The 14,284-nt window shown below is 36.7% G+C and overlaps 1 protein-coding gene across 14 annotated transcripts in view; it reads left to right on the plus strand.

Annotated features, from left to right (window-relative positions):
* Positions 1-14,284, plus strand: part of arvcfb (ARVCF delta catenin family member b) — a 264,134-nt gene that overhangs the window by 153,737 nt on the left and 96,113 nt on the right. The window contains exon 1 of one of the 14 annotated variants that reach the window (XM_067405669.1): positions 2,454-2,564. The exons of the other annotated variants lie outside the window; for them this stretch is intronic. The gene's annotated coding sequence lies outside the window, so the exon portion shown is untranslated. Of the gene's footprint in view, positions 1-2,453; positions 2,565-14,284 lie in introns of those variants that run through there. 14 annotated transcript variants of the gene reach the window in all.

Here is a 14,284-nt window from a genome sequence, read left to right on the forward strand (position 1 = left end):
TGTCTCTACTAATAGCGAAACTATATGTTTATCTACCTCAATAAATGCACATTATCTCGCTGGTGAGAAATGCCATGTATCTTTTAAGTTGCTAAACTATTTTAAAGGGGTCGTTCAGTGTTTTTTTTTCTCTAGGCTTGATTGTGTTTTGGGGGCACAGTTTAACATGTCTTAATGCTTAGTTTTTTTGAAAACGCTGTATTTTTCATATATTTTACGTTAATTCTACACCTCTGTTTCCACTCTCATATGAACAGCTCGTTTGACTTCCTGCTTCTATGAAGCCACTCCCTCCGAAATACGCGATGTGCTCAGATTGGTTAGCAGGTTGGTAGCTGGCCCAGTGTATCATGATTCGCTATAGCGTCCGGAAATGCCACGCCCCTTACCATTCGTAGTTACGTGCTAAGCTAGAAATGTAAATAATGGCGTCTATATTGCTGTATCAAATTGAGCCAAATCAGGCCCAGATGAAGAGGGTAAAGCAGAACCTCTCCAATCGCGGCTTTTAAAGGACGTTTATGAATAGTATTTCATTTAGTATTTGTGTCAAAGTGTTTAGATATGCTGTCACTGGTGTTTGTTAGCTTTCAATATACAGTTTTATCCTGATTAAAGCTTTACTGTAGCCGAATACATGACTGAGTAGTCGCATTTTTGTAAAGGTAGCGTTTATTTATAGCATGAACAACTGTTTGTCTATGAACATAGAAGTTTGTTGGTCTTTGTTGCACTAGAACTTAGCTGACTGCCTAGCAAAAACGAGTTGCTCTTTGTATATGTCCTTGATGCATTAAAAATAGCAACAGACTTACTTACTGTTTATAAACTTAATAAAATACTTACAGTTTGAAGCCAATAAACAGCAGCTTCTGTTTTTAAAGTTGGAACTGCTTCCGATTACAGTATTAGCTTTTGTGCAAATCCAGCATTGAACTCTTGTAGATTCTGGAAGCTGTCTTCAGCGCTGTATCCAGTGTAGAAAATATCACAGATTATAATGGGTTCTATTATCTTTTGATGCGTCGCATCGCACCGCTCGAGTCCGGTGTAAACAACTCTTCCGCTTCCATTATGCTGTGCCACATGGCCTCGCCCACTTTGTTGCGTGTTCCCGGGGGCAGTGTTTATGTTAATAGCAAGGGTTTATGATGTCACCAACCTGGGAAGAAGCTCGTTGTAGTCCAAACCACCCGTTTTTGTAGGCAATAAACTGCCATAACTTTAAAAGACAATATCTCTGTTTGCATTAAACTTTCAGTGCTGTAACTTTGCAGATACTGTTTGTGCTCGAGCAGCAACATTACACACTAACTAAAGTTAAAAAAGTGAAATCGCATTGAACCACCCCTTTAATGATTAATTTGTCAGAGCAGCGCTGACAAAACGTTTCTGTGTCCATACTATACAGTACGTGACGTGTGTATGTTTGAAAGAGAGAGAGAGCGAGAGAGTATGTGCTTTCAGGACACAATAAAATGTATTTAAAATAAAATGTTGGTGGTGTTGTGGGTTTTTTGTCTTTTGTGGTTGTAGGCTGTAAGTATTGTGATTTTGTGATTATGTATGTATGTATTTGAAATCTCAATATAAAATGTCTGAATGTTTTTATTAATGTTAGGGAAAACTTAGGAAGAGTGACCATTGTGATCATCATAGTGATTTACTGCATTGTTCTACTCGATTCACTCCAGTGAGTTTCAGAGAAGTTTTTCTACAATTCACAGAAACAATAGAGCACGCAGGTTTAACAATAGTGCAATCCAGATCTGCAGGGAGAAGCTGTCAAATGCGGTTAGCTACATTTGCTCAGTATTGTTACTCATGTCATCCATTTTTGCTGTAGATGTACGAGCCGTTTGTTCTCACTGGGGTTGAGAAGGAACAATAGTGCAAGGCACAGCGTTGACACAAGGTTGTTAAATGAACCTCAACTAGATATGCACCTCTGAATGATGTTCCCGGGGTAACTGCCGTTTTCTTATTTGTTCATTCAGCAGGCTTTTTCATTAGCCTTTTCGTTACCATTGCACATTCTTAATCTAAATATTAAACTTGAGCTTGGGTTGTGCTGAGGACGTTATGATATCTCAAACTGGGTGCCTTGTTGAGATAATGTGTTATTATTTAGACTAGCAGATGATAAAATGGGCAAAAAATAGACATACTGTATAAAGGTCAGTAAGTGACAAACCAGAAAGCTCTAGTGACCACCTAGCAATGCCTATTAACTGTCCAGAACTCCCTAGAATCATAGTGGTGACTTTAGCATGAACAAGCATCATTACTATTGTTCTATTACTATTTCATTCTTTTCTTGTCTCTCATCCCTTCTGCATTTGATCTCTTGTGTTTTAATGGGCTCTTAGGTGCAACATTGTGTTTTCCTCTTGTTTATATGAAAAATGGCGAACGAAAACTTTAATCTCTGCTTCCAGCCACGGGTGAAGTTTCACACGTTGAGATGAAACAGGAAAAATCTGGAGATGAAAGAAAATCAGTGCCATGTATAACAAGCATTCTCTCACCAGGACCTGAGAGACCCTTCCACCTCACCATATGAGGTTCGAATTTCTCCACTTGATTGTTTAGGCCCTTCAAATGACATTATAGCCCCTTTGATCGCAGAGAGGTATGTTTTGTTTTTCTCTCAGTCTATTGTTTGTGGTAACCCACAGCAAGGCAAGCCAATCCAATCCACTCGCTGGCTGTCCAAAATTAAAGGTTGAGAATGTGCTTTTTGTGTGCGTCTAGAGTTTATGGGGTTGGAGAAGGGCTTGAGTAAGGATTTAGTGAGGATTTGTCAAGCACCGAGTTCAAGAGGCAAACAGCAATATTTTTCTTCAAAATGCAGCATGCGCAAGATCAAGGCCTTGCTGAAGTTCTCAGAGTTTAAAAAAAGTACAGAAAAAACCTTCAGTTTCTCTCCATGAAGCTGTAGCATAGAAAGATTTAATCTAGTAAGAACGCTCTCAGCCACTCCCTCTACATCTGCTCTCCCTGCTTTAAAAGAGAGAGAGAGACCTACAGTAGGTAAGCCATATTGGTTTACATTACCAAAGTCTTAAAGAGAATAATCCATTCTTCTTCTACACCTCCACCTCCTGCCTCAACACATATTAAACCCACTGTTCCGTAAAAGGCCATTTGGATCTAATTGAGGCCATAAACTCTGGTAACGGTGGTGCAGAGGGACAGCGTGAATGACCTCTTGTGCATGTCGTGCCCTACATCAGTCTCGCTTGGCTTGATGCTGTGAGTCACAAGAGGTACTCATCTATTCCTTCATGTTCTTACATCATTCGAAATATATATATATATACATATATATAATACATATATAGCTGAATTTTCAGCAGTCATTACTCCAGTCTTCAGTGTCATATGATCCTTCAGAAATCATATGTTGATTTGGTGCTGCTTAATATTTTTTGGAAATCATGACAATTTGTTTTAGGATTCTTTAATTGCTAGAAAGAACATTATTTATTTGAAATAGATAACTTTTGTACTATTATTTAGGCTATATATAGTGAGTGCGTTGTGTTTCAAAGCTGTAATCAAAGTAGAAAATGGAACATCCCTGGAATACTGTCTGTTTCTGCATGGCTTTTTCATCATACTTGCTTTGGTCTGCCCGGTTCACGTCTGTGACAAAAGAGCACACTGTTCAGGTACATACTAAATACGTATTCAAAAAGTAGGTATCCATTTTGAGGTATGTTGTTTGGAGATAGGTATTAACATACAGTATTCATGTGCAATCATCACTGATACATAAAGGACATATCATTCCTTTGATTAGGCTAAAGAGAGAGGAACCTCTTTGGAGCAGCCAGAATAAATGTAAAGCTAATGAGAATGAATAATGGATGCAGTTGAAGAGGGCTGAGTAATGTGCATACACCTCTACTGAGGTACAGACAGTCCCAGCAGGCTTATGCTTTCCCACTGGAGGCCTGTGCTAAATGATTACTGCAGTCAGAAAGTGTCTTCTGATTGGTGCACCGTACTTGGGTGCTTGGGAGATTTGCATTGCATTTTAATCTGAGGTTAATGGCTGTGTTTTGGTATAATTATACTGACCCACCTGATGAAACTTTGACTAACAAATGCATTTATGTGTAATGATCATGGCACTATATTTCTGTTCATTTAGTTAGCATGATAATTGTACTCACAAGATCTATCAGTGATGTAAATCACACAGTAAAGATGGATTATCATTTTTAATGAGATGCTGTTAGTTAAAATACAAAGAGAATAACTGTCTTTTGATTGGTCACAAGAAATATCGGCAAGTATTTGATATTCCTTCTGGTATTTTGAGTTACCATCTTTGCTATGGTGCTTGTCACCATTTAATAATCCTTATTTTACACTGTGTCAGTTGTGTGTGATGTAGCATAGTGGTTAATGACCTGGACTGATTATAGGTCTAACCCCTTCAGAGTTGATCCATGACCTTTCACTATGAGCAAAGCACAAAGCTCAAGTTGCTCCTGTGGGGATGTCCCTGTAATAAGTGTACTGTAGTGTTCTTATTAATGAGTCTGTTCGTTTTAAAGGTGCAGTAAGCAATTTCTGAGAAACGCTGTTGATATTTGAAATCACAAAAACTAACACACCCCAATCCAAAAGGACCACACCCCTATTTTGATAGCTATGCCCCCTAAATTCACAAACACTATGCAACACAGGCACCTCCCCCTCATGAGTGGACACACCCCTTACTGCTGATTGGCTACAAGTGTGTTTTGGTGCTCGGTTCGATCCACTTTCAACAGTCTTTCTCAAAATTCATTTACTGCACCTTTTAATGCATGGATTCCCAAACTTTTTTGTCAGCTGAACCTATTGATAAAACATTTTCTTGAAAGACTTCCTTCATTTTTAAAGGTGCCGTAGAACGTCTTTTTATAAGATGTAATATAAGTCTAAGGTGTCCCCTGAATGTGTCTGTGAAGTTTCAGCTCAAGATACCCCATAGATTAAAAAAAAAAAAAAATTTAACTGCCTATTTTGGGGATATCATTAAATTTGAGCTGATTTAGGCTGCGGCCCCTTTAAATGCTCACGCTCCCTGCTCACGGAGCTCGCACTTGCCTTTAACAGCATAAACAAAGTTCACACAGCTAATATAACCCTCAAAATGGATCTTTACAAAGTGTTCGTCATGCAGCATGTCTAATCGCATAAGTATGGTATTTATTTGGATATTTACATTTGATTCTGAATGAGTTTGAGGCTATGCTTCGTGGCTAAAGCTAACATTACACACTGTTGGAGAGATTTATAAAGAATAAAGTTGTGTTTATGCATTATGCAGACTGCAAGTGTTTAAAAAATGAAAATAATGACAGTCCTGTCTCCATGAATACAGTAAGAAACGATGGTAACTTTAACCACATTTAACAGTACATTAGCAACATGCTAACGAAACATTTAGAAAGACGATTTACAAATATCACTAACAATATCATGTAGTTATGGATTTTGTCAATTATTATCGCTCCATCTGCCATTTTTCGTTGTTGTCCTTGCTTGCTTACCTAGTCTGATGATTCAACTGTGCACAGATCCAGACGTTAATACTGGCTGTCCTTGTGCCTTGAACATGAGCTGGCATATGCAAATATTGGGGGCGTACACCCCGACTGTTACATAACAGTCGGTGTTATGTTGAGATTCCCCTGTTCTTCGGAGGTCTTTTAAACAAATGAGATTTATATAAGAAGGTGGAAGCAATGGAGTTTGAGACTCAATGTATGTCATTTCCATGTACTGAACTCTTAATTTTTAACTATGCCAAGATAAATTCAATTTTTAATTCTTGGGCACCTTTAAGCTAATGTTTTAACAATTTAGCAACACATGTGCATGGTCAGAATGCTCTGTCATTTAATAGTCACATAAACAAAATATTTCATCTTTTAATAGGTGTTTGAATCAGTCTGACAAATTCTTTGCTGGATAAACTCTGTATTATAGTTTTGTGTACTTAAGGTTGGTGAAGATTCATTACTGACTGAGTTCAAACAGCTTAAAGACATTTGCTATTTTTAAATAGTAAATTATTTTTAATTTCAATGAAAATATTTAAACTATGAATTAAATCTTTAAATGTTTCCAAAACAGTTTGTCACCTTGAATTTATAAGGTTCTATTTGCCATTTTTGTCAAAATTTGGTTACTCACACATTCTTTTCTGTGACAGCTTATTTACATTGTGATTTTGTTTTAAGTTGTCTACATTTTTGGACTTTTTTTAAGAAAACAAAAAGGTTCTATCTACAAATGAGTATAGAATACAAAAACTTGGAAGATTAATATCTCAAAACTGCTCAGAATGCAGAGAGAACCTTATAATTCCAAAGTGATTAGTTCTGTTAAATTTTCCATCTTTATTATTGAGAAGAGTTCACTAATATAAAACTCATATTCACACTATATATTCAACTCATACTCTGCAAATGTGTAGTATTATGACATGCTAAACCAGCATATCAATGCCACTGTGTGTGTGTGTGTGTGTGTGTGTGTGTTGTTGTATAAATATGGTGGCATTATGTTCTGTTACGTAAGACCCACCACAGTATTGCCTCTTGCCTGTGTTCAGTTATTCTCACGGTTTAGAATAACATGCAGTCAATCTCCCTTTCTAATGTTCTAGCATAAGACTATTTTTAGCATCTGGTATGTTAAGCATATTGAAGCTGGGGATGATTCAGGGAACTTTATCAGCCCTGTTTTTGCTTTCTTGTCATGTTTCATTGAGATGAAGTGTACAGAAGCCGGCAGAGACATTAATGATATGGTTTCCAGAAGTGTGAGTCATTTATATTTCTTCTAAATGATTGATTATTCAGCGATTAAGACATACAACACTTTTTTTTTCTTGGCAAATGCAGAATGCGTTTAGCTATCAAAGCAGATATGAAACACTTTTCCACCTGAGTTGCCTTTTATTATTGCACGTTAATGATTTGGAAAATACCAGTTTTACTAACAGGATGTCGAATGTCAGACTGTGCAATGCTAAGAGACGTAGAATGAGGTTTGAATTGATTTTCCTTTGTGAGCTGTGTTATAGTATAAGCTGGAGTGTGGAGGAGCTCATGGTGGAGTCATGAATGAAGAATCCTGTTTCTGAAGTAGATGAAATCCTGTGGGGTGTTTTCCACTGTGTGTTGTGCTAGACATTTGAGGCGATTAAAATTCACCCATCTGAAAAACAGATAATGGCTGCACACTATTCTCCTCCACTTGTCTGTCAGAGCTTATGGCTGAGATAAGGAGTTACATTTGATTTCAGCATTGCTGCCAAACTTGGAGTGTTGAAATGATCCAGACAGGTTCACTGATGCAAGGCTTTTCCAGCAGCATCCCTCAAACAGATCACACGGGTCAGAAAGTGCTCCAGTGAAAGGAAAGATCCCTTTCATGCTTTCTGAGCCTTGAAGGTGAACCCTTTTGTATTTTCATCAATGGTTTGATGAATGGAATTTCTGTGTTGATTTATTCCCTGAAAAAAGAAGTTGGGCAGGGCAATTTGAAGGGTTCAGCCTTAAAAAAAAAAAAAAAAAAAAAAATGTCAATAGCCTTTAGTTTACTTTACAGCCAAACGGAACAATAATTTACTACTTGCTATTGGTATAGTTGATGTGAAGTCATATTAAGAATATTTGTGTTTTATTGTAATAAATATTACATAATAAATAAGGGTTTAATGATTGCAGAAATGTTTATTTATGTTAAGATTTTAAATTGTAGTCTTGCAATCCATTATTTATTTATTTATTTTCCCCCATTATAAGACAGTGGATCTGTGCTATTAGATTTAGCTAGATCTTTGTTGTGACACACATTGAAGCTTATAGTTTGGATCTGAGGTTCTGAATAATGAAGCTAAAGAAAGATTAAGGAAGTTAACCCTTTTGAGAGACCTGAGACATTTTAATATAGGATCTGACAGAGGAACTAATGATATTCCTGTACAGGAATGCCTCAGAATAGATCTTTGGGCACATGAAAGCTTGGGCTTTAAAAAAAAAAAAAAAAGTTTACTTCACAACCCAGCAAAACTTTTTGCTACTTGCTAATGTTAGTGTGAGGTTATATTAAGATGAGGGACTATTCTTCTTATAATATTTATTAATATTCTTTAAAACTCTTTATTTCAAGCTAAAGAAAGATAACAGAACCTTGTTTAGAGACCTGAGTCATTTTAATAAACAATAGGAACTGACAGAGGAACTAATGATATTCCTGTACCAGAATGCTTCAGAATAGATCTTAGTTCTTATGTGTTCCACTAGTGTTATTTGAATGTACTATAAAGGCCTTTTTTATGCAAACTAATCAGTCCTAGAGCACAAGGTAACTACCTTTTTCCTAGTTTAATCCGCTGTGCATTTGATGCATGTTTCACTGAAAATAGACAGTATTTCCTTTATCTCCCAGAGACAGGTACTCCATTCTCTTGGCATGGCATTTCAAGCCCTTTCAGACCGAAAGGAGGCAGGCACCTTGTAGCCATATGGAGCAGGAATGCCACAGAAGAGCCTCTTAATCTTCTCAACATGGATTGAATTTGAGGGCCTTGTTTTCAGACACAAAATAGGAGTCCAGTGTGGCTTTCTGCATAGCTGTTGATGCTCTGCTTTTGGCTGCCGCTGCACATCGGGCTTCTTCAGTAAATGAAGGCAGGGCGAAGGGAAGAGAGTGGAAAAATCGGTTCTGGCTGTCCTCAACCAATGAGATGAGTGCGTATAGATATTCCTCCCTTGCATTTGAGTGGGATTAAGACCAGCTACTGTATTGAGTTGCCTTTACAGAAGTGATTTGAGCACTGCCAATAGTTCAAAGCCGCCTTTATCCTTGGCTATACAGACCCTTCCAGGCCTAATAGCATTTTCCTAGCTTGTTTTTAACATTTGCCAACATTATTTATGTTGTGACAGCTCATTCAGCGGCTAATGCTTTGCTGTCAATGCAGTTAAATTCCAGGGTTGCCGTTGTTCTGTGTTTATGTTCTCCAATGCAATTCTTTGATTATTATTTAACAGCCTTTTATCTCCACACTATTGCTTTTAGGATCTTTTATTGCATGCTCAGTCAGTCATCTTCCCATTTTTTCCCCCTTTAAGCCCTGTTAGAGAGAAGCCTGTCTGGGAGAACCTTGACAAAATATTGGATTTATTCAATATGACACCAGTATGAAGTCTTTCAGTTTTTATTACACCGTGTAGTTCTAGTTTCATCTTACAAAAGCTCACCGATATTGTTTTTTGTTCTGCTAGAACAAACTTTGGCAGATCCCATTGGCACATCTTATATGCCTGTCGACTGCAGATGGCCAAGGGTTATGAAAGTTCCATGATCCATCTTTATCAAAACAAAGCACTGTTTTCTTTTGTCTATATAATTTCAGACCATGATATAAGTAAGTCCGAAATTTTATGCCATTGGATTTTGGCTGTGCTTCATGTCCGTGACCATCCCACTGAGTCGCCTAAAGCTTTTGGAAACATTGCAAGAATTAAGGCTCGTTCAGTAAACATTTACACCCCCGTCACTCTTAAATACAGTTGCTGTGGTTAGACAAACATATTTCAAGTGTTTCTCAGTCTCATTTTAGAGCCATGAAGATCGATATACTTCAACCTCTGGCTTGAGCCATTTCCTCAGTGTCCCAGCCAACAATATGCTGTATATGAAAAGTTCAGCATGTTGGAAGAGTTCAGGTAAGCTGCAGATCTACTGAGAATTTAGTAGATTCTCAGAATGATAAATGTATCAGTGTCTGAGAGGCTAGAAAAACAAAACCAGTCTTGTGTGCTCTATCTGATCTCATTTAGCTATATTGGCTGGTATATGCTTGCCAACCAGATAACCGCACGCAATCCGCATACTTTATAATTGAACGAACTTACATAAGGACACAGTGCAAGGTATTTTCTCAAGTAATTAAACAAATTAAGATTTAAGTTAAATATTTTTTTATATATATATATTTTTCTGCAATATTTTTTTATTTATAAAATATATATATTTATATATAAAAATATTTTCAAGTTTAACATGCAGATTTTGGGCTGTCAAGCAATTAAAATTTTCAATCTAATTAACTACATGATGTGGCGATTAATTGAAAAATTAAAAAAAAAATATTGTGCTCGAATCTCACGGTAGTAGCTCATTTTCTCATGGGCTGGCAAAGCAGAGAAAGGGGAAGTAACCTTTCCCCTTATGACGATATATAGGGAAGATTCCAGATTGGGTCGTCTGAGCTTTCATTTTCTCTTCGGTTTACACATATTGCCTTTTCTAGCCACTGGGGGACCATATGCAGGCTATGGGGACTCATATTAATGTTAAAAAACCTCATAAAGTGAAATTTTCATGCCATGGGACCTTTAAACAAAATTAGACTCTAAATAAGAAACTAAAACTGCCAGTAGGTGGCGGGTAAATGTCTTAATGATTAAGTCTTTCATTTATTCAATCATTTGATTAATTCAAATGGCTGATTCATTCAGAAGTGAAGTAAATGGTTCACATCAGGCTTGTTGGACTAGAAGTGGTGCTATCAAAGTACAGATCAGATGGCTCCATAATGCTTTTGAATCGCCCTCGCTTTACTTTGATGTCACACACCGATCGGTCTGTGTAGCGCCGCTTCAAGTCCAACAAGTCTTTTATAAATGGTCCGCTGAATCATTCATCAATTAAATCTATCAGTCATCGGAGACTAACAGTTCTGTTTTGTTTTTATAGTTGCAAAATTTAACAAAACAGAGAATGTTGTGTCTAAAATAACACAATATTAACTTCTTATTTACTGAACTGTTATGTAAAATCAGTAGGCTATCACATATGCACTCGTTATATTTGAGACAAAAACAGTATTTGTGTAATATTGCACTCGTTACACATGTGATATTGCTTAACTCATATGATCTAATATGAGAAGACAACTCAGAAAGGGGCATTTTTGCCCCAATATCTTGAATTATAGGGACATTCTGACTGTATTCCAAACTCCATCGCGTAAGGAGTTGTGGCACTGCATCATATTTGTCATCACATTCGTACTACATAGGTCTGGGGTGGGGGAAGTGTGTTAAGTGTTTTAACATTTTTAACACGTTAATTAGATTAATTAATTAAAGGTGCCCTAGAATTAAAAATTGAATTTATCTTGGCATAGTTAAAGAACAAGAGTTCAGTACATGGAAATGACATACAGTGAGTCTTAAACACAGTTGTTTCCTCCTTCTTATATAAATCTCATTTGTTTAAAAGACCTCCAACGAACAGGCAAATCTCAACATAACACAGACTGTTATGTAACAGTCGGGGTGTACACCCCCAATATTTCCATATGCCAGCCCATATTCACGCATTAGACAAGGGTGGGATGTCTGGATGTGCACAGCTGAATCATCAGACTAGGTAAGCAAGCAAGGACAACAGCGAAAAATGGCAGATGGAGCAATAATAACTGACATGATCCATGATAACATGATATTTTTACTGATATTTGTAAATTGTCTTTCTAAATGTTTCATTAGCATATTGCTAATGTACTGTTAAATGTGGCTAAAGTTACCATCGTTTCTTACTGTATTCACGGAGACAAGACTGTCGACAACAGTGTGTAATGTTAGCTTTAGCCACGGAGCACTATCAAACTCATTCAGAATCAAATGTAAATATCCAAATAAATACCATACTTACGCGATTAGACATGCTGCATGACGAACACTTTGTAAAGAACAATTTTGAGGATTATATTAGCTGTGTAAACTTTGTTTATGCTGTTAAAGGCAAGCGCGAGCTCCGTGGGTGGGGGGCGTGAGCATTTAAAGGGGCCGCAGCCTAAATCGGCTCATATTTAATGATGCCCCAAAATAATTAATAAAAAAAATCTATGGGGTATTTTGAGCTGAAAGTTCACTGACACATTCAGGGGACACCTTAGACTTATATTACATCTTTTAAAAAGACGTTCTACGGCACCTGTAAGGTAAAAAAACGGCACCTGTAAGGTAAAAAATAAATTTTTTACATCATTCAGATGTAAAAAAATAATAATAATAATAATTTTTTTAAATAATTTTCAGACAAGATCTACACAAGCTTGAATACATTTCTAAACTTACATATATTTAATTAATGAGAAAAATATTAGGGCTGTACCGATGCATCAATGTAATTAAGTTGATTATGCACTGTTCATGTTCATTGTCATGTTTCAAACAAAACAAAATTCTAGAGCAGATGCCAATGGCAGCGCCACTTAATACGAGCCTGCACATTTTTAGAAAGCACAACCACATTCAGCGACAGTATCAAACAAGGCGTTGTCCATAACATCAGGGACTTTTATCACAATTATTATTAAATAAGTCCAATCGAGGCGTGAGTTCATCCATCAGATACTTTAAACAACCAACAAAGACTTTAAATGCTTAGTAACCGAGTACAGAGAGTACATTTGAGCCAATTACTTTGGCGTGTTGTTCCAGCCCTAAAATAAAATAAAACAGAAAAAATTTAAATGTATTTTAAAACTAATGTATTAAAACTAATTTTTTTTGCCTGGTCGACAATAAAATGAGTGTAAAAAAAAAAAAAAAAAAATCATGTGGACTTGCATTGAAGGATGGACATGAGACTTCAAGGTTGACTCGCTTTACTTAGTCCTTTAGTTTTTGTACGGATGAGCAAAATTTGAATAGTCAATTTAATTTTAATAATTTTGTTTGGTGCTTTTAGTTGCACAGAAATGGCATGCTTCACCTTTAATGAATTCTACTCAAATCTGTCAGCCCAACCTTAACCCAGTGTTTCCCAAGCACTTCACTGCTTCTGTGTTGCTATGGTGCTGCTACTATGACAGAGAGGTATTTTTATGGGTGTTAGACTTTGTGGAGAGTCTTGGATATCAAAGTGTGTAAGGTGTACAGAGGGACAGATGTTTGGAGAACGCTGGTGCAGATTAATGCACGGTCTGGCCGACTGTGCCACTCAGGATATAACATCAACATAATCATGTCAGTGTCAGTGCAATGAGAGGGGACGGACAGGACGCACCCCACATATCGCTGTCTGTCTCAAAGCAGGTGGACCTTTATGAGAAATCAAATTAGTTTTGCAGAGTTCACCACCCACAATCCCCACACATATGGTGCACATATAAACACTGGCAGAGAAGACGGCTGATACGTCTCGTGTGACTTAACTACCCGGCATGGCCCCATGTCAAGTGTTAGACACGATGCGGCTCTTCTCTATTACCCCTTCGTCCTTGTCATGTCTGTGCTGACATATAGACTTTTTGTTTGTGAGTTCACATTCAGTGTCCTGAAGGGAATAAGAGTATGTGAAAAAACAATATAATAGGAAATGAACTCGTATGGTGAAAGAGGAACTTCTCACTGTTGAAGTTTCTTTGTTTGAGGCTGCATTACTGTATGACATGGTAAAAAAATGCTGAGTGAGATTGTTTTGCAGTGCTGTGTATCTCAAAACTAGTCTGCAGGGTTATAGAACTCTCTAGTCTCTTGTTTATATAATGCTTCTCTGTTCTGTTCAGTGTACGATGGTGGACTGTATGTGTCCCCACCAGACAAATGTGACAAAGGTCAGAATTGTGTTGGCTGTACATTTCAAAGAAAATTATAGGATCTCAGACCTGATTTGCACATAGATTGGATTGGCGACTTTAATTTGGACTCCAGCCCATTCGGGTTAAAGCAGCAGTTCAGCCAAAAATGAAAAAAGTCTATCATCATTTACTCATCCTCATGTCATTTCAAAGCTGTATGATCTTCCATATCATTTTGTTTGAATCTTTTTTTTTTTTTTGGGGGGGGGTGTTATATTGTTGTACAATAACAACAATATAAAAAGCCATTGTGTATATATATATATATATATATATATATATATATATATATATATATATATATATATATATATAATTATTTAATTTTGAAAAGCATTTAGTTATGATATAAAATAATGTCTTTATGATATCGCACTTACTGTTATTCACATGGCATAAATGGGTCTTCATACATGACAATATATCATATTTATACATATTTATTTATATCATATTTATTGGTCCTTGGCATCAAAACGTTTGAAAGCCCTTAATCTAAATAATTTCTACACTACCATTCAAAATTTTGGGGTCACTAAGAAAGAATATACTTTTATTCAGAAATTGAAATTGATCAAAAGTGACAGTAACGTCTTATACATTGATACA

The sequence above is a fragment of the Chanodichthys erythropterus genome, chromosome 13 (genome assembly GCF_024489055.1).
Source record: "Chanodichthys erythropterus isolate Z2021 chromosome 13, ASM2448905v1, whole genome shotgun sequence".
Lineage (NCBI taxonomy): Eukaryota > Metazoa > Chordata > Actinopteri > Cypriniformes > Xenocyprididae > Chanodichthys > Chanodichthys erythropterus.